At 36.3% G+C, this 22,024-nt stretch overlaps 2 protein-coding genes and 1 long non-coding RNA gene across 4 annotated transcripts in view; 1 reads left to right on the top strand and 2 right to left on the bottom strand.

Moving 5' to 3' along the window:
- Positions 1 to 14,881, bottom strand: part of LOC135785882 (uncharacterized) — a 38,758-nt gene extending 23,877 nt beyond the window's left edge. For both annotated transcript variants that reach the window (XM_065295509.2, XM_065295510.2), the window contains exon 1: positions 14,722 to 14,881. The gene's annotated coding sequence lies outside the window, so the exon portion shown is untranslated. The remainder of the gene's footprint in view (positions 1 to 14,721) is intronic.
- The window catches only part of LOC135785885 (adipose-secreted signaling protein-like), a 260,005-nt gene that overhangs the window by 221,160 nt on the left and 16,821 nt on the right, over positions 1 to 22,024 (bottom strand). The window lies entirely within an intron of this gene.
- On the top strand, positions 412 to 2,170 carry LOC135785881 (uncharacterized). Its single transcript, XR_010546727.1, has 2 exons — positions 412 to 683; positions 1,138 to 2,170. It is a non-coding gene; the product is annotated as an uncharacterized lncRNA (long non-coding RNA).

The raw sequence follows: 22,024 nt of genomic DNA, 5'->3' as shown, positions 1-22,024 counted from the left end.
CAGCCTCTCTGGAGGTCGCATTTCTAAACTGCGCATCATAAAGACTGTCTAATTTCAGAATATTAACAATTAACGTTATAAAGATGACTAATATTTTTAGTTAATAATAAATTGTTGAAGTATGTTAAAGACTTGCGAATGTAATGCTCCGTTGACTCAAATGAACCAGGCTTGATGACGTATACAGCCTGCATGCGACCTCCTGAGGTTGCAGCCTTCCGATTTAGAAACATCCGGAGCCTGAGGTAAATAATTTCCTTGCCTTTTTTCGAAACCAATGTTGTTGCATCTTCACTTTCTCCGTCGCCACCAGGATTTTCCACAGTGACACTCGTTTATCCTCTCTTTTTTGTGAAAATTGCCGCTCCAGATCCACCAAGTAAACAACTGTGTTTAGGTCTGCCGCCTTGTTATTCACCTTATTTTCCACGACAACAAGGGCGGCGCCATTGCGCTCATATTGTCAACGTACTTCCGGCTGCATATGATGAGCAGCTGAGGCAGTGGCTGAAGGCGACGCGTTAAACCTAAAAAGCTCACTTAAGCGCCTTTATGTTTGTTTCTTACCAATTTTAACGGACGGGGAGCCGACTGAGGAACACCCTAATCCCAAGTAATGGTTCGACTACGATGTTCCGGTAACTTTAAACCACGCCGGGTGTTGAAAAGGTGGTCAGTTTCAGGTAAGCTATCTTAGCTTAATGTGCTCTTTCGCCTAACGTTAGATTTGTGATGTCCGTTCTACGAATAAACTTAAGATCAGTAACGTTAGTTTATAAAATGCAATTATTTTGAATGATTTTCATTGCCCACCTATATTTTTATATTTAAGATAAGACAACAATATATTATAGTACAACATTTTTACAGTAGCTCACGTGATTCATACAAGTTACAGAGATTTCAGATGCTACGAGGTTTCTCATTCAGATATTGATGATAATGACCTATTAAACGACATATTATTTAACACTGAAGTTAGAGGTTGTGTGTATAATGTTAATGTCTCTTTTTAATGCATCTCTCTCACACACACTGTTCTGTTTAAGTATGGGTACCATTATATATTAATTCTCATGATGCAAGTTTATTTTAAATACTAACATAAAAATGTTTATGGTTATATTATTTTCACAGATGCATTGATGTTTAGGGATGCAATGGACAACTGTGAGGATGATACAATCAACATGTTCCTAAACTGTGATGAAGAAACACAATGAGAGGATCCATCCGTCTCTGACCACAACTACACTTAAAATCACAACTCAACCTGAAGCAACCTACATCTGATATGGGAAAACAACCTTGCGGTTTCCCGGACAGGGCTTATGCTGGTCCCAGGCTAAAATGCTTATTTGAGCTATGATAATTAAAAAACACCATGTACTGACATACCTCAACATATATGAGTGCCATTGTTTTGTCACAAGATGTGGTTTGTTTGTAAAAACTAAAATGTCCTAATATAATTAAGGCCTAGTCCTGTAAACTCTGTCCGAGAAACTGCTTCAATGCTTCTGCTTCATGTGTTGAGCTGGCACAAATGTACATATCTCTGCTGAGAAACAACCATCTTTGTCAGCTTTACACAGGGTTGATATTGCATGCATTACACAGTCGCTAAGCACTTTACCAGTACATACAACAACAGCTTCCAGATAAACACTTGGGATCAGCTCCTGATGACTCTGATAAAGCTGCATCTTAATTCATTGCAGGGTGGTCTTGCTGAAAAGTTAGTTGTTTCTTAGTCCATAGTTATTTTTTATAAACCTTTACAATTTGACCTGATTTTACCTGTTGTAAAGTTACATTTAAACCTTCATATGTGATCAGATGTCATGCAGTGATATTAAACATTTACAATGTGATCTGTTGTGCATTTATATTAAACCTTTATAATGTGATCAGATATTACCTGCCATGCAGTTATATTAAACCTTTACAATGTGATCAGATGTTGTGCAGTTATATCAAATCTTTACAATGTGATCAGATGTTATCTGTCATGCAGTTATATTAAACCTTTACAATGTGATCAGATGTTGTGCAGTTATATTAAATCTTTACAATGTGATCAGATGTTATCTGTCATGCAGTTATATTAAACCTTTACAATGTGATCAGATGTTGTGCAGTTATATTAAACATTTACAGTGTGATCAGATATTATCTGTAAGGAATTTCTTAAACCATATGTGAGCTTTGTAGATTCCACTTAAAAGGATTTAAGTCTCGTGATTTGAAGGAATAAGTGTTGGCAAGTTTGCAAATGAATTCTATCATGGTACATTACCACATAAAAACGAAATAGTTATTGGACTGGCTAAGGTGCACATTTGCTTTAAAAAAGACGAAATCACTGTGTAAATATTGGTAAGCATAATTACTTTAATAATGCTGCTCCATCAACTCCTTCTGAGAGGACGAGGTAATTAAATATGTCCCATAGGTTTCTTGCCGCGGCCGCTTCATATCGTCTAACCACGAGACGATTGATGGGACATTATAAGACTATCCGAGCGTCGTATCAAGTTTTCTCCGTGCTCCTAATTCAAAACATTTACAGCAGTTGCGATATTTGTCATTTCGCTAAAGTTATAGTGAACTACAAACAATCTTCTAACCACCAAACTAGCTACCGAATGCACTGTGCCATATTAGCAGCGGAAGTCGGTTGACAAAATGCGGAAGAGCGAAGAATTGAATAGGGGCGTGGCGGAATAAGGTGAATACGTCACGCGAGTGACAGCGGAACACCGCAAATGAGATGAGAGAGAGGAGAGAAACGATCGGGTCTGATTGGTGAATGAATAGGGTTTGGTTTTACCCTGTATGAGTGTGTGTTAGCAAGTTTGACTGATATTCTTGGGTTGTTGTAATGTAAATACGTGAACACTTGAACGCAGAAACTGAATACAGGGAAATACTGTAAATGCAAGTGAATCGCCGTCATTTAAAATGAAGATCGCCTATATGTATGAATCGAGATCGTGATTCTTTTTCGATTAATCGTGCAGCCCTAATTGTTACTGTAGTAAAACCAGGGTCACAGACCATTTTCTTGTAAAAGGAACGTAGGGCAGAATTTACTTTTAAATAAATGGACAATTTTATGATGTAGGCTGAAAATGAGCTTCCCCTCTTTGACAGACCAGTAGCCGCCACTGACAGATTCGTTCACAATGCAATGCCAACAGGAGTTGACCTACAGTCAGAAGCGAGAGGTATTAAGATAATGTCAGTACATCACCAATCCCAGGAAGTAAACTGTTGCCTACAATCCATGTGTTTGTTGTAGTCCAAGAAAAAAGATTTACGTTGGAGACGATAACTCGCGTAAACGTTTACTTTGGGGTTTGTACCGTTGCATATCATTAACATGTACTTATACACACTTACACACCAAAGTAAATGTCAAATGTAAAAACCGGATATGTGCTGGAAGTACAGTAGAAGTCTTCATATGGGTACTTCACCCGGAATTGCGCACACACACACCAATCAAGAGCTGACACAAAATTAACTTCACCAAAGAAGAGTGTTGTGAGGGAAATTTAAGCTTGTTTATATTCCCAAAGAAGAATTGTGTGTATGTTTAACACTGTCCTGGTGATAAAACAAGTCACAGGCGGTAAGTAAAACAGTATCAAATGTCTGTTTTGTTGGCAATCTGCACTTGTGCATACTGTATAATGTAAATGACACGAGCATGTAGTGAATCATAAGTTATCCAGAGGTAGTGGGATAATGTTTTGTGAATGTTGGGTCCTCGCTCTGCCCATGTTACACCTCCAAGGGCCCGTTTTTTTTTTTTTTTGTAGCGGTACAGCTTATATGTCTTTTAGGTGTTGGATTTAAAAGGACTCCGCAGAGAATGGATGTGTTGGCCCTGTCCCAAATGGCACACTCCGGACTTGTAGTCCTTCTCAGAGACCACACTTTGATGACATCATGTAGTGCAGACTTTGGGGACCCTTGATGCGAGTCCACATGGGTGCACCGGAGTCGTATTTTGGGACAGATTTGAGCGTCACGCCGGAAATAGGTAGAGAAGTTGCCCGTCAGTGTGAACTCCTCCCTTCCATCGTCTGATTGGTCTGATGACTCTTTTGCAAGGACTTCTGGGTTGGTAAAGTGCGCAAAGCCTGCTGCAGTGCTGGGTTCGCCGAAGACCGCATCAAGGGGGCAAAAGGGGTGCTGATAAGCACACTTCGAAGCATAAAATTGACAGATGGGACTTACAGACTCATAGACTGCGAGCATGCGCAATTTAAGGCCACAAGACCGAAAGTCCACATGAAGTGCGTCATTTGGGAGAGGCAGTTGTTACAATTTTGTAGAGGTGCATGTCTGGCTACGCAGAGCTACGTACATTTTTGGTAAATAACCCGCATATTGCACTATTTTGGAAATCTGGCCCTTAGTGTGTTGTACCAAAAATAGCATTGATTGTTTTGTTTTCAACACATCCGTTTAAACAGTGCAGCTTTACTGGACAGGCTGGTTTTTTAATGCTTTTTAAATCCCAGGCATTGTAAAATGTAGTAAGGCAGATATGTGTGAAAACTAGCATAGTAGCAAACTGAGCGACTTGAAAAGGCTCTTGTAAAGAACCAGGAAAAAGCTAATAAATGGAAAACAACCCACCCTACAATGAAATTCAGGCCAAAGGGTTTTGTACATCTGAGATTGAACAACTACCATCTATTTAACCATTAAAGCCGTAGATGTGCTATTTACCCCCAAAATGCCACTTTGGATGTCCCAAAGCACATGTGAAAACTGTTCAACATTTCTATGCTGTGGAATAAATGGAAACTTTGTCTTTAATGTTGCCTTTAATGTTACTTCATTGTCCACTATTATGCCTAGTTATCATTGTCGTGATTGTTACTGTTAAATGCTGTTTGCACATGTGGACTTTATGTAGTCTCGTGTAGTGTATAATATATGGTTAAAATGACAATAAAGCCACCCTGACTCTAGTAAAAGGGGTAAAAGAAGGTACAGTTTTGTCGTTAATGTAGTTGTTTAAGGGTTATAACTATTGTATGGTAATTGCTAAAGAGCCCCTATTTTCCGTTTCATGATTTCCCGAAGTCTACTCTACGATGACACAAATTATTGAGTAGCGCTTGTCGTTTGTCGTTTCTACGATCACAAATGCAGACATGGTTTTATGTTTTAGTATCTTAACCTTACCAATGTGTCACATTCTGCTCAAGCTGCGCAAATTAATTCACGCTGCAAGTCTAGCATGGAAACTATGAACCTTATTTGTCCCTGAAATAGGGAACCAATCAAGAACAGGGAGGGGGCAGCAAGATGAGGACGACATCTATACGACACACCAAAGCAGTTTTGTTTATCCAACACGGCATCAGACGTGAAGTTACTTTTCAATGCATCCTTAGATAGTGTTCTAAGTAGTTTTGAACGCAAGTTTATATAAAAAAGAGCAACTTTTGTCGTTAAACAATTTCATATCCAAGATAGGACCAACCTGCTAGGCATCGTCGTAGACGAAGTACATTTAACTTATAAATGGTAAGTGGTATTTATTAATATTGTCATTATGCGCGTACTGTGGTTGTCACAGTGCCACTAAATTGTGTTGCTTTTCAAATACAATATACAGCTACCAGTTTAGTTGCATAGCTTTCAGCTCTGAAAACGTACCGATAAAAGCTGTTTACGTTTGAATTTATGTCGCTCTACATATGTCATCTGGTATAATTGAAACGATGGGCTAAGAGCTACGTACAGACGCATTTGATAGACATTTGTAGCGCCCAGTAAACGGCTCTGGGCATTCGTAAACCACACCTCAAATACGAGAAAATAAGCGTATGGTTCCCAGACCACGTTTCATTCTCTGAGACTGGTCTTGTTTTAGCCAGGCTAGCTTTGTACAGTATTTCAACAAAATTTGTTTTTTGAACCATAAACCACGTGAACACATTGTATTACAACAAATACACAAAATATTTTTTATTTTTAAGCAATGTAATGGGGCTATTTACTATGGAAAGTATTTTTGGACTTTTTAAAATTAATTGATTAAATTATAAAATAAAAAGTAAAATCGCAAAATATGTCCCAAATTTGAAAATGAATGCTAAAATAAAAATTAAAACATTATATTAAATTATTTCATTTTCATTTTTAACGTGATGAAGCATCATTCCGGCCAAATTGAAAAATTAAATTAAATTGATGATTTGACTTTTTATTTTCAATATAATCTTGGTTCAAGACTGACAATATTAAAATAAAAAGGCAAGCTTGAAAAGGAATCTGTAAATAAATTTTTTAAAAGGCTTTTTATTCATGCCCAAGCAATAATAGGGACAAAATTAAAATGTAAAGTTCAGTTTTAATGTTATGTTATGTTTTTCTTTTTCGTTTTAATTTTCGTGTTTAATTTTCAACTTGTATGCAAATTCAATGTTAATCAGTGGGTGGGGCTTACTTGCTTAAAAAAAGGGGATTGGCTGAAGCAGTGTTGCCAACTCAGTGACTGTGTTGCTTGCCAACGAGTGCCGGGTGGCGCTGTCACGGTATAATGTGCGTCTACCCTCTGTGCATTGAGCTGGGCAGTGAGCAACATTTGGACTGTACGAGCTGACGCGCTATACAGATAAGTAAATTGTGTGAAAAATATAGCGGTTTTTTACACTTGAAACATGAATACATGTTATATTGCAAACTATAAACACAATCAAAGCTTCAAAAACACAGAAAGAACGGGAGCTTTAAAGGTTTCATTAAAAAAAACGCATTGTCTTATCTTGTGTAGTCGTGTGTAGACACCCATGTGTTTAACAGTAGTCAAAGCTTGGGAATTCTCTTATCTCCTGTATATCTCGCACTGTGTTGTCTGGGAATTACCCTTTAATAGGTCCTAATATGGTACAGACACTAGTGGACTGGCCATCTAGCAGACAGGGCGTGATATTGTATAAGCTGGGCAAACATACTTTTTTGGGTCAAAACTTGCATTGGAAAAAATTGTGTAAGATTCTGCCACTGAGACATCTAATCAGCCTGTTTGTTCTTTTTCATTTAAAAATTTGACTGGCCCAATCACATCTTTAAAAAAACTTTCTGTGAGCATGCACCATCATTGTGCATCTGACAAAATGTCAGAAAAATGGGATTGAAGCAAGTGGACCTGCGGTAAGCAGATCAACATTATTATTCATCAACATTAACAGTAGGCCAGCTGGCAGGATTTTTGTTTTGTTCATTATTTATTATTAATTGTAGGTCAAATAGTGTATTTTTAGGAACTGTTAATGAGTTTCTGAAGCATCTTAAAATACGTTTATACTATAATAACTCAGTTTTTATATTAACTTTTATGTTGCTGTTCAGTAGTAAAGGTAGGATGTTCTGATTGGTCAGTGTAGTAGCCTTTCCTCTATTGTGATTGGATGGCTAGACAAAAAGTGACTTAAAGATGATATAGATAACTGTGTTTAGAGTGTTGTATAAAGACCTTACAATATAAACTGTGTTGTTTTTATTAACCTTAGATTAAGATGTTTTTATCTACACACACCGCGGGTCCCCTTACATGGAAGCCGCCATTTTGTGCCTTCATATTTCTACAGTAGCCCTAAACGGACAAACTGTCCTATAGACCGTTTCAGCAGTAACAATATAAACAAGCGGCTGTCACGGTCCGCACGTAACTTCCGTAAACTCCGCTAAGAATAAATAACAACAAAGTTCTTTAAACGTAGTTTATTTATATAACAAGCAAAAAAACAACACATAGATTACCTAGGAAACCAAAACATTTGTTATTTTTGACGAGGCATTCGTTCAAGAGATCAGTTTAGTAACTAGTCAGACCATTAAAAAAACGAAACCGGAAGTAAGGTTCGGATCCAGACGTGTATCACGTGCGTCCAATGAAACAGTCTATAGAGCGTGTTTGTCACTTTGTTGTCTCAAATGATGACATGTTTGTCCTGTGACGGCTACCATAGCTTCTCTATGTGCTTCAGGGGAGGGGTGCAATACGCAACCTCACCACTAGATGCCACTAAAATCTACATACTGCACCTTTAATTGAGCCCCACTATAAAAACAAATATTATGACCAGTTCGACAATTGTTTTACAATGTATCTTACAGTATAATTTTAAAAATGTATTTTGTTCAATGTACAATTTATTTATAAACACATTTAAAAAAACTTGTTAAGCAAAGTGCTGCACAGCAAAACAGAAGTCCAATTACAGCATTAAAAATACAGCATTAACAATAAATACACAGTTTTTAACAAAACTATGTAGTCCATCTTATCTTGTGTCATCGAAGGCACATGAGAAAAGATGAGTTAACAGAAATTTGAATTCAGACACTGTAGGATGAGTAGATCTGATAGGTAGCCTAGAGGTAAAGCGTTACATAATTTAGGACCAGCAACATTGCATTTCAGTCGAGTTCTAGGAATGGACAGTTTACAACTCAGAAAGATATTGAGGAACAAGACAATTTACAGCTTTATACACAAATAGCAAAATTTTAAACTCAATGCTACATTGCAAAGGTAGCCAATGAAGTGACCGTAGTATAGATGTAATATGAACCCATTTGCGACTCCCCGTAAAGTGAGCGGGCGGCTGTATTTTTCGCCAGCTGAAGTCGATGTATAGATGAGACCGGCAAGCCATAGTAAAGTGAGTTACAGTAATCCAGTCACAAAAGAAAAAAAATGCATGTAGTATTTCAAAGCACTTTCTGGGCAAAAAGTTTTTCACCTCACAAAGATATCCTAGTATACTACCCTAGTGACAACTAAAGACAATTTCTTTTGTTCTGACTGTATAGTGAATTGTATTTTATAGCTTTATTTGTTCACTTGAACTTTAGACAATATTCAGAAAGGTTATAGACTAAGGCAAATCATATTTAAAATAGAATGTAACAAAGGCAAAGCATACTGAACAAGCTGGTTTTTCTATAGTTTCGATTCTTTTCAAATCACAGTCCTTGTAAAATGTACAATGTACAAATATGTATAAAGACTAGCATAGTAGAGGAACTGGGAAAAGCAATGGAATTCAGGCTAAAGGGTCATGTTTGAACATTTGCACTTTAATGTAGTCTTGTTTATAATCTGTGTATAATGTTTAGGTATTTCTCTAAGGTTTAGTTCTTATCTTAATTAAATGTTTTTGTCTATTTCAGATAATTTAATAATGTGTTTGTCTTGTCTTGTCTTTGTCTTATGTCACACCTTTGCCTTGGAGAAACATTTCTGAGCTGTATATGGTTAAAATGACAATAAAGCTACCCTGACTCTGACTCTAGTAAAAGAGGTAAAAAAAAAGGTACAGTTTTGGCTCTGATAGAGACGTTTTAAAGGCTTCCAAGTGAAAATAAGATGACTTTAAGATAACTTAAAATAAAATAAAACTCAAAATAAGACAAAGAAATGTAAGTCCCTGTAAAGTCAGATATTGTGTTCTTTGTAAAACCAAAGAAAAATGTCTTCTAAACCACCCAACCAAATTTAAATGATGGAAATAAACCGACAAGTAAATAAAATGATTTATTAAAATCTTGGAAAGATAGGCAGCATTCTCTACTCTCAAGCTGTGGGGTCGTGTCCACTGTCGGCATTGAAACTTTCAAATACTGCCAGAATCAGTATTATATCAGGTCAGTATTTAAAAGTAAATTCTTAATTTTACACAAAATCCAGTTATTCTGTCATCTTTTCTCCCTTTTTTCCCAAAACGCAATAAACGCCACTCCCCTTTTCTACAGAATGCAATAAATCCGCTCCACAAATTACAGCGCACCATTCCACGCAATGTAAACAAACAATGGCGGCTCGTTGAGAACACGGAATCCTAGTTTTCCTCATCTATTTTGTACTTCTTGATCAACAAACAAACAATAACAAAATATTACTTTAATGGCATTGATAAACCTGTGATGGTTTTCTGTAACGGGAAAGAAACGTAAGCCATCAACATCTAATAATTTACGCGAGAGGCCCCTCGGAGACGGGTGCTTGTTCTCCCGACAGCATCAAGCGTCTGTCATGCTAACACATTGACCCCAGGGGATCTTATGAAAAACTTTCCATAATTTTACTCAAAGTCAACGAAAATCGAGCAGGACCAAAACATTTTACAGCTGATCGCTGTGAAAAATGTCAAGCGACGACGTCAAGTATAACCGCAGCAATGACGGTGTACTTAATATGACAAAGTAAGTGTTTTGATTAATGCCGTTATTGTTTATTTTTTTAGCAGTGTATACCACTAGACAACTTAATGAATATAAAATGGCAAAGATGAATGCACATTTATATAGGCTATTGATTCAATAGATTTATAGCATTTTGAAAAAAACTTGTCATGGATTTATTGCATTTCGTGGAAAAAAATTATCCGTTTTTATAATAAATCTTTGAAAATCAAGTTCTGGATTTGAATTTTTTATGTTTTTATAACCTAAAAATGCTATGTGAAAGTTTGTAACAGAAAATAGTGGTTTTCATCTTGTTGCTTTCTTGGTATAGAAAGCATGTTTTTACCGAAATTTCTCAAAATGGATTTATTGCGTTTTGGAACCAAACTCTTCATTTTCTCTGCACAATAAAGGTAGAAGTGTTCAATATGTGCAGACATTAAACTTTCAAAAATAAGCTCTAAAAATATTGAGTGGTGTAAAATTTGTCACAAGTAGCAAAATTTTGTCTCAGCCACTTGATGCATACTGCACACAATGTCCATTGTAAATAACTGCTTACTAAAGCCAAACTTTGTACAAAGCACAGGTTTCAATCAGGTAGCTTGTTTTAATGCACCCATGCACCTACGAAGAACTAGTCATAGTTTTGGATGTGCCGAAATTTGCAAAGTTCATGCCACTGAATCTTTAAAAGATATTAAAGTCTCCCTGTAATCAAAACTTATCTTTGAGCATCTTAATAGCATATATAAAAGTTTCTTCATGCTAAAATATATGTAACCCTTGCTTCATTTAGTATATGTGGATCTATGAATATGCGATTTAGGGTGCTTTCACATATAGTTTATTTTTAAAGAACCAAACCCAGTTCACTTAAAGTAAACCAGAAAAGGAACTAGCCGAATGTGACCTCAGTCCTTTTGGTGTTCACAATATAGTGGACTCAAAAGAGGACCCAGTTCTTTTTTTGGTCCTTTTCAAAACTGAATTGATCTCAGACCCTTTCTTGTTTACATCACAACTTCATAAGAACTCAAACCCCTGCTTTCTGTGCCTTTTGATACAATGTCAAAACGACACGTGAAGCGGACCGGGACCTCATTGATTTCACATCTCAAAAAGAAATTAAACCACAAAAGAACCCAAAAGCGAACCGTACTCACATGGGCGTCGGAACCATTATACGTGGGTGGGACAGGACCCACCCACTTTTTAAGACCAATGATAATGGACCCACCCACTTTTTCTCTAATTTAGCGCATTTGTCCGTTCACTTATCAAAGCGCTGTTAGTCAAAATCCATTTCACTAGAGCAGGGATCCCCAACCTTTGCTTCAGCTTTGTTTCAGCTTTAAAAAAAAAATTGCGGAGGGGGGTGTCGCTGAGTTGCTCTTCGAACAAAGTTCTGAACAACCTCCTTTGCGAAATGTATAATGTTTTAAACAGAAGTAAAGGTCAAACAACCATGCATTAGGAAAATTAACAACTGCTTTATTTATAGTATATTTTCTATAGACGTGGAAAACCATATTATGGCGGATTTTTTTACTTTCACTGTTTCACGAGTTTGCCTGCCCATTTAGTCTTAATAATTAACGGTAAACAAACTTAACTTGCTGTTCTTAAAGGCAGCTCATGGAAACCCACCCACTTTTCATTTGCTTCTGACGCCCATTCGGTTCGCTTTTGGGTCCTTTTAGGGGGGTCTGAGATCACTTGTTTGTTCACATATACACCCTGAACTGCTCTGAGAGGCTGTTTACACTTGGCATTAACATGCGTTTTCGTCGATCGGATCACAAGTGGACGACGTTAATGCCAGGTGTAAACGGTGTTCAAATGTTTTGAACGCGTCCACTTTCGACCACTTTCAACCACATTCAGAGGTAGTCGAAACCACTTTCGATCGGATCGCTTTGGAGTTGCGGAACGCAATGTGGTTGAATGCGTTCGAACAGCCACATGCGACCGCCTTCTCTCCGCCCATTTATCTAATCTGAGGCATTAAACACTAATTTTACGTCTTTTTTGACTTCTACCGTGAACATACGGTGAACAGCGCTATTTTTAGCCTTTCATTGATAAAACTACTGCGGGGTGTTCTCCGTAGTTTCGTTTTGAAAGCGTGAAAGTTGCGCGATCCTATTTCATCAATTGCGCTGAAAATTCAGAGAAAGCTCCAACAAATAAACGTACAAAACACTGTGCAGCATGTATACTTGCTAAACAAGCAGCTGGCCCTGACATAATATTAGTTTGCGTCCATATAAACTCATAATTACTCCCGCTCGCGTTTGAATGACAGCAGAGAGACTCGCCCACCGTCTCACAGACTACCCCCTCACAGTATTCAGGACAGATGCGGTCGAAAGTGGACAAAAGAGACGGATTTAAATACCAGGTGTAAATGCAATGTGTCTCTCTCGTCCACTTGTGATCCGATCGATGAAAACACATCTTAATACCAAGTGTAAACAGCCCCTGAGAGTGTTTGGAGGGCTTAAACGAACTAGGTGTGAAAACACCCTTAGTGCCTCAACTTAATCACACAGTTTGAACCATATATAGATAACTAGATATATAGATATATCAATCCAGTATCACGAAATTAAGTACCTATATTCACATAAATTTGTGAGTCTTTTGCCTGACACTGACACGATTTTCCGCCTTTTTGTGTGAACATGTCACATATTTATGTGTACATGTCATTGTCACGTATTTGTTACTCAACTGTTTTGTCCTATTTTCTTACCATTGTCACTTCGGTTTAGGGTTAGATTTAAATAAAATGACATTCTTACCCAGACCCAACTCTAACCCTAATGCCAGGCGACAATGGTTTAAAAATCATAAAATATAAATAATTATAAAAAATAAATAATGAAAAAAGGTATAAACCAATACTTAAAGTGACATCCTAACTCAAACAACACTAACCCTAAACCGAAGCATCAATGACTTGAAAATAGGACAAAACAGTTGAGTAAAAAATACGTGACATGTTCACGCAAAAACACAGAAAACCGTGTCAGTGTCACGCAAAAGACTCACAAATTTACGTGACTATAGGTACATCATTTTGTGTTACAGGGATGCGATATATATATATATATATATATGTAAATGATGCTACATTCGACACATACAGACTCATAACTGCTAAGTTTGGTTAACCACAATATATACTTGACCTGGGTGTGCAGCACTAATCTTTAAGTGCTTTAAGCCTTAACAGGCTACAGCACTGACCTTGCATCACAGAAACAGAGCCGAAGCGCCTGTGATGCAATCGTTTCAGAGTCTATGCGGCCTTCATACTGTACAAAATATCTATACTGTAACTTGAACTACTAATCCACACGAGTTTAAAGAGTCTTGTAAGTGTGAAATGTCCTGTTGTGTATAAAAGCTATTAGTAAAGAAATTGGGTGTAATAGTAATGATAAAATGTTGGCAAATTTCCTGCACGTATCTTAGGTGTATTCAATAAATATGCATTGTTAAAAAATAAGGTAACACTTTACAATAAGGTTGTATTAGTAAACATTAGTAAACTATCGTTTTCAAGATGTACTAATTCTTGTTAATGTTAGTTTATGTCAGTATTCATAGTCGTTTATAATGCATTCTCTAATGTTAAAAATTACAATGTTTGATTTTAAAAATTTATAAGTAAATGCCGAAATTAAAATGAACAAAGATTAATAAATACTGTAGAAGTATTGTTCATTGATAGTTCATATAATGCAATAACTAATTGTTAACAAATACAGCCTTATTGTGAAGTGTTATAAAAAATAATATATCTGCATTATATTGCTCTAAGATGTGTACTGCTTATATACTAAAACCACAAAAATGCTTGGGGATCACACAAAACAATCTAATTTGACCTTGAGGGAGCACTTAACCCAGATGACCCCTATTATTAGAAACATATGATTAAGGTGTGTTTAAATGAGATACTAGTTTGAATGACATACTGTACTGTAAATAAATACTACAAAAAACAACACAACGAAACCATTTCAAAAGCCCACTGGTACTAATGCTTAAACCTGTAAAGGGAGGTCTACAGTGCTGAAAATATATCTGCAGGCCTATTTACACATGCAAATCCTAATCACTTAGGAACCATTATGGCACCTGCAGCAAAACAACACAAATGCTACACTTTCAGAGGATCTAACCTAAAAAATGAATTTTCTTCATTAAAGCTTAACAATCAGTTAAGTAACACAGCTGTAAATGAATATTATAGTATTATGTTATGGCTGTGCTAGATCCAGAACATTGCACATGCATCTTCTGTGCTTTAATCGTAGATGACGATTAAATATTAGTATCTAATAATATTATAACATAGTGCTATAGTATTAAAAACTTTTAAATGTTGATAGTTGATGATAAGATTAAATAGTTGATCATTTAAAAAAAATAAACATAATGGTAACATAATTTCTAAATCATTTAACAACCACATATCCTTACCTATTTGTCCTTTGTCTCCGTTTTGTAGGCTACCATAGATCCAATGAAGACAGGTCATTGTTTGATTTAAGGGTTATCCACTTTTTCATTTTTGCGTGAAAATTAGCCAGGTTTTTCTTTCGGTATACGTCAAAACAAATGAAACTTTGTAGCATTGTAGTTTTCATTTCTGCCGTAAAGGGTGGAGCTGCACTTTGCCGTCTTTGTAATGTCAAACACGTGTCTAAAATCATAGATGACAACCTGAATTTCAACATTGCATCCTTGTATAGTTATTCATGTTTACTTTAAGGAAGCTAAGCTGAGGTTCCTGGCATTTGCTTTTTTGTGGTCTGCGTAATAAACCGTGAAAAATGCTGTGCAACTGCTATGTGCTGTGTCCTGTCTCTCTACTGGAAAAAAAAATGATTTATGCTGGTGAGTGCTGGTTAAGTGATGGTCATGTTCAAGACCTAAATTAGTTATGACTAAAGTTTTTAAATACATTTTCTATTTTTCCTTTATTCTTTTTCAGAAGTCCAAAGACAGCCCTCATTTTTACTGCCATTTAAGAGACCAACCTGCTTTAATTTGCAAAAATTCTCAAAATGAAGCCAAAGTCAAACTGCACATAACAGTTTTGTAATCATCATCACCTCCAATCACAACATTTCTCAATGAGTACTCTTAACTATTGTTATTATGGTCAGGTAAAAGTGTGAGAGTATCACAGATGCATTTCAAATCAGGAATGATTTTAATCACCAAAATCTTATCAGATAAGGTAATATTTAGACTCTCAAAAGACTGAGTATATTTCTGTACATAAAAACTCAAAGTAAAGGTTTAAGGAGAAATGTTTTACTTCCACATGCTTCATTGCTCATGTTTGGAGTTAACTGAAGTCAGTATAACTTGAACATGACCTTAAACATGAGTTCATTGCAGTAAAGTGATTTGCATTAGAAAGTTACAAACAAAGTTACAAACAATGAATTTTGCAACCACCTATCTCTTTCGGATTTGCTTTTACTCACATAACAATCCATACATTTATTACCTGAAACATAGTGCCCTACTGTGTAGTTATTAGCACTAATACTTCACTTATTTTGTCCAAATGTTTACTGAATTTGTATCACTGCTCTAAACCTTAAAAAAATCCACCATGGACATGATATTAAAGTTTTAATGTCTGTACCTTTAAATGCAAATGAGCTACAGCTCCTCACTTCCTTACAAACAGACAGTAAGCGCTTTTAGTTAAATTTTGTGTTAAAGTTTTAATCTGATTAATGCAGTCTGAGACAAACGTATCTAGTGGACAGAGTAAAATATACTGAAGGTGGAAACTATGATAATGCAGGACTGTTAGTGGGCGGGGCTTTATCAATGTGACCTCAAATTGATACGTGAATCAAAATTGCATGTCTAATGAGAATGCTTTGGTTAAATGGTGATAAAAAAACGCAGGGTTAACTGTTTTATTGTAGGGTGGTTGTGTTCACACACGGTTTAACACACATTATGTCCAAACACCTTGCAAAAGTGGATTTTGAATAATAGGTGCCCTTTTTATGATATTGATTAAATATAGGCTAAATACCATGATATTAATTCAATGGACTCTTTACTCTTTTACTTAGCACTGTATGCAAACTGTATACAGTGTTTTCATATGTTGGTACTGAAAAATAGTATGTGTGTGTGTGCATGCGTGTGTGCATGTGTGTGCGTGTGCTTGTGCGTGTGCGTGCGTGTGTGTGATAACTTAAAAACAATCAAGAGAGAAAATAGCCTAAAGTCAAATAGCTATTTTGTTATGTTTGTTTATTACATAATGTGTCATGGTGAAAAGTGTTGTCTTTAATACTCGGCGAGCTCAACCTTGTCAAAATGTAAATATAATTTGTTCATTTGCAAAAGAAAAACAAACAAAAAAAGTATTGCAGATCTCACCTTATACTTTTAGGGGCAATATCCCAAACAGGGTTTAAATCAATCCAGGATTAGGCCTTAGTTATGTTAGGACATATTATGTAATTTTTACAAACATACCTTACAGAAAACAATACTGGTGTGCAGACAAAACAATGGCACTGATATATGATAAGATATGCCAGGGTAAGATGTGGGTTTAGGATAAGCCGTGTCCGGGAAACTGACCAATAATCTTTAAACCACTTCTGATCGACCAATTTTGTCTAAAATGCAAATGGCGTGTCTTCTTTTCTATCTGCTGTTGGTCTTATTTTTTTTAAAAAAGCTTAAATATTGTCAAATTGTTTAAAATAGTCTTAAACATGTTGATTATGAAATGTTGTACAATGATTTTTGATAGAATGCTTGTAATGCAATGGATCTTTAGACTATGGTAGCAAGTTCTGTTGTCAGCAGCAAAGTTAATGAACCGAGTATTTCCTGAAACCATTGTTCTAGCGAACATTCACAAACTGCATTGCAAACTTGTAGGTTTCGAAACTACAGCTTTCAAGCCTGACAGATGTGATCCGCCAAGGAGTCAGGAGGGTATGACATTATGACGGTATTCTTAATAGATGGCAAGGAAATCATGGGAAGACTTTATACAGCAGACCTGTCCGATAATTGCCCTGGCTCCTGAGAGATGCCAATGTGTGGGGAAAATAAGGATCCAAGGATGTATGATAAAGTTATCATGTTTTAGGGAAACAGTCATGACTAGCCAATTGGGTTTTCCAACATTGCTTCACACTACAGGTTTAGCAGCAAGGTACAGTGATGCACGGGAACTGCACCTCTTGTAAAAGTTATGAATAATATGAATAGTTGCAATGTAGAGCCACCTTAAGTTTTGTTTGTTTTTAATCATTCGAGGAATTTCTTTTGTGTCCTGTCAAGTTCATTTTCATAAAGTTCAGCACACCAAATGAATGCCATTTTCTAAATGCATCTGGGGGGGAAGTTCAACATTTCCTTAAGATAATGATCACATATTTTGACAATATATTCATCTTGGACATACCAGTGAGCATGAAGCAGAGCGACTGCAACATCATAGCCAATAAGAAGGAGCATGGCTGCTAGTCTCCATGGAAATAAGAGATGTTTAAATTAAAGATGTTTAAATGTTTTCTGTTCTCAGCAGAGTTCCCAATGCCTACCTAAAAGAAGACCTAAACAGCTTTGTAAGGGTGGATTTAAAACAGTGTTTCAGGCTGTAGGAATACCTTAATGACTAAAGAAATGTAAACAGCACTATTGTGTATTTCTTGTACCCAATGACAGACATAAGTGCAGTTATGATTGCAAAATATGTAGGAGAGCATAGCTAGAAAATTAATATATTGTAGGCTATTGTGATGGATAGCCCTTAAATATTAACAATAAATAAAAACTAGTTAGCAGATTTAAAAGGTTTAATAACAGTACAGACTAAAAGTTACAAGTGAAATGGTTACACTATAAATGGATATAATTAACTGTTCATCATCCCTACGGACTCCATTACCCATAATCCTCCACACTCCCTCACCTGTTCATTATCTGTTCAATCCTCAAATCTGTCAGCCATTACCCTCATCAGCTCCCTTATACAGTATACTTTATCTGTTTTCCTTCATCTTATTGTTGTCTGGTCTCGTTTATCTTACGCTATTGTAATGACTGGTTTTGATTTTCAACACCATTCAACCTGCTGTACCTAGAAATAAGCTAGAGAAGGCTGGATTACACCACGGTATGGTCAGTATTGTGGTCATAAATAGACCACAATATGTAAGGGGGAACAAACTGTGTCTCTAATAGTTATGAGTAGCAGTAGTGTACCTCAAGTGACGTTTTGGAGCCATTTTTATTTACTTTTTATAAATCAAATTTTTTATATAATTTAAAGAATCTCCAAAAATTCTTTGTTGTATAAAAGATAATGTCTTTTTTACCAGCAGCCATTAGATGTTATAACCAACGCTTTTCAAAATAATTGTTGTAGTAATCTGATATTGGGGTGGTTTTCCGGACAGGGATTATTTTGGCCAGGACTAGGCCTTAGTTTAATTGGGAAATATAACTAGTTTTAACAAACATGCCTTAATAAAAACATTACTTGTGTGCATTTTGAGGCAAGGACACTGGTGTATTTTAAGTTATGTCAGTGCAAGTTGTTTTCAGTTTGGACAGCTCTTACATTTATTTTAGTCTAGGACTAGTCTAATCCCTTATGTACTGATAAAGGAATGTTGAACTCATGCTCGAAATTAAACTAATGTGGTGCTGTGTATAATGTAGTTTCTTGGGTCTATCTGTACAAACTGTTGTAACTGTATTGCTATTTTTTTTTATTGTGTTCTTGCTGTGATGTAAAAATATTATTAATAATGCAAACCATTCAGTAACATTGGTTAACTACATGAGTTACTACCATTCATATACGTATAGATCTTTATTTTTAGATGTATTATTCGTTCTTGTTCATTTCAGTATTTAATTCATGATGACATGAATAAGTACCCTAAAATGTTAAAGTCTAAATATAGAAAATGGTAATTAAGTCATTAAATATAATAGAGTTATTATCTCAGATTAAAGAAAGTATTCAAGTGAATTCGCTTAAATTATATTGATAATGCTTAAGTGGGATAATGAGTTAAAATTACTCAAGTCACTTCAAAAAACACCCTGCCCTTTTTGCATCCTGCCCTGAAGCTCAACAGCTTTGTAAGGTTGCACGCAAAAAAAAAAAACAATGACACCACCATGACACAAGGAAGTTTCCTTAAAATAATTGACTTTCATTGTTTGGCCATGCACATAAAGCTGACATAGCCAGTATTTTGATACTATGATATTAAAATAAGCTTATCAGTAGACATTGCTGTAAAATGCAATACCAGTAAGCCCATCCGCCTCAATATTTATATTATTTATGCTTGGTTATAGAAAATATGGCATTTAACATATACAATAACATAATATGAATTTACATGTTTTGGGTTTTACAGAAACTAGGTTCCTTGCAGTAAAAAAAGTAAAATACTGTAGAAATTACAGTATAACTGCCAGCTGTTTGCCAGTAACTTGCTGTAGATTTACACTCACCTAAAGGATTATTAGGAACACCATACTAATACTTTGTTTGATCCCCTTTCACCTTCAGAACTGCCTTAATCCTATGTGGCATTGATTCAACAAGGTGCTGAAAGCATTCTTTAGAAATGTTGGCCCATGTCGATAGGATAGCATCTTGCAGTTGATGGAGATTTGTGGGATGCACATGCAGGGCACGAAGCTCCCATTCCACCACATCCCAAAGATGCTCTATTGGGTTGAGATCTGGTGACTGTGGGGGCCATTTCAGTACAGTGAACTCATTGTCATGTTCAAGAAACCAATTTGAAATGATTAAAGCTGACCTAGCCAGTATGTTGATATTAAAATAAGCTTATCAGTAGACATTGCTGTAAAATGCAATACCAGTAAGCCCATCCGCCTGAATATTTTGATTATTTATGCTTGGTTATAGAAAATAGGGCATTTAACATATACAATAACATAATATGAATTTACATGTTTAAGTTTTACAGAAACTAGGTTCCTTATTTTTTCTGTATTTACAGTGGTGCCCTTACGAAAATCAACCATGGTTTTACTACAGTTAAAACCAAAAAACCATGGTTACTGTAGTAAAACCATAGTAACTACAAAATAACCATGGTTTTGACAATCATGGTTTTCAAAAACCATAGTTAAACCATAGTTAGTTTAGTAAAACCATGGTTTTGCTGATAGTAATCAATACACCAAAAAAACATACACTTTTACCACAATAAAACCATGGTTAATTTTCGTAAGGGTGGTGCAGTCAGTTAAAATTTTTTTGCATGAAATGTTTCTAAAGAACGAGGAAATAAGTACATTTGGAAAATATTTTGAAATCAGGTTTGTATTTCACAGAGTGAGTCAAGTAATGAGAGCCTAAATATTAAAAGGCACAAAACCAGCTGAACTATATTTGGTTATCTCTGTAATACCTGTGTTTTTTGGACAATTTTGTTCATGTAGTGAACTGCTAAGCATTTATGCACTTGCATTGGATGCTAAAAACATTTGCTTGTGAAGTAATGTAACATTTGAGCCTTTAGGTGTTAGTATTTAAGTCCAAGACGACTGCTAGTGGCATAAATTATGAACTGCTATAGTGGCAAAATGTAGACCTTTAAGGTTTTAAAAGGTAATGAAATGGCCAAACACGTTTTCATCCTTTATATCAAGATGGTAATGCAATGTATTTTCTTTTGGCAGAATTACAAAGCTATTTATGAAATTGCAGTAAAAAGTAGAATACTGTAGAAATTACAGTATAACTGCCAGCTGTTTGCCAGTAACTTGCTGTAGATTTACACTCACCTAAAGGATTATTAGGAACACCATGCTAATACTTTGTTTGACCCCCTTTCACCTTCAGAACTGCCTTAATCCTATGTGGCATTGATTCAACAAGGTGCTGAAAGCATTCTTTAGAAATGTTGGCCCATGTCGATAGGATAGTATCTTGCAGTTGATGGAGATTTGTGGGATGCACATCCAGGGCACGAAGCTCCCGTTCCACCACATCCCAAAGATGCTCTATTGGGTTGAGATCGGGTGATTGTGGGGGCCATTTCAGTATAGTGAACTCATTTTCATGTTCAAGAAACCAATTTGAAATGATTCGAGCTTTGTGACATGGTGCATTATCCTGCTGGAAGTAGCCATCAGAGGATGGGTATATGGTGGTCATAAAGGGATGGACATGGTCAGAAACAATGCTCAGGTAGGCCATGGCATTTAAACGATACCCAATTGGCACTAAGGTGCCTAAAGTGTGCCAAGAAAACATCCCCCACACCATTACACCATTACACCACCAGCCTGCACAGTGGTAACAAGGCATGATGGATCCATGTTCTCATTATGCCAAATTCTGACTCTACCATCTGAATGTCTAAACAGAAATCGAGACTTATCAGACCAGGCAACATTTTTCCAGTCTTCAACTGTCCAATTGTGGTGAGCTTGTGCAAATTGTAGCCTCTTTTTCCTATTTGTAGTGGAGATGAGTGGTACACGGTGGGGTCTTCCGCTGTTGTAGCCCATCCGCCTCAAGGTTGTGCGCGTTATGGCTTCACAAATGCTTTGCTGCATACCTCGGTTGTGAAAAGAGTGGTTATTTCAGTACAATAGCTCTTCTATCAGCTTAAATCAGTCGGCCCATTCTCCTCTGACCTCTAGCATCAACAAGGCATTTTCGCCCACAGGACTGCCACATACTGGATGTTTTTCCCTTTCCACACCATTCGGCCCGTCT

The sequence above is a fragment of the Paramisgurnus dabryanus genome, chromosome 4 (assembly GCF_030506205.2).
Source record: "Paramisgurnus dabryanus chromosome 4, PD_genome_1.1, whole genome shotgun sequence".
Classification (NCBI taxonomy): domain Eukaryota; kingdom Metazoa; phylum Chordata; class Actinopteri; order Cypriniformes; family Cobitidae; genus Paramisgurnus; species Paramisgurnus dabryanus.
The sequence above is the reverse complement of the archived record's forward strand: the minus strand, read 5'-3'. Positions and strand labels throughout refer to the sequence as shown.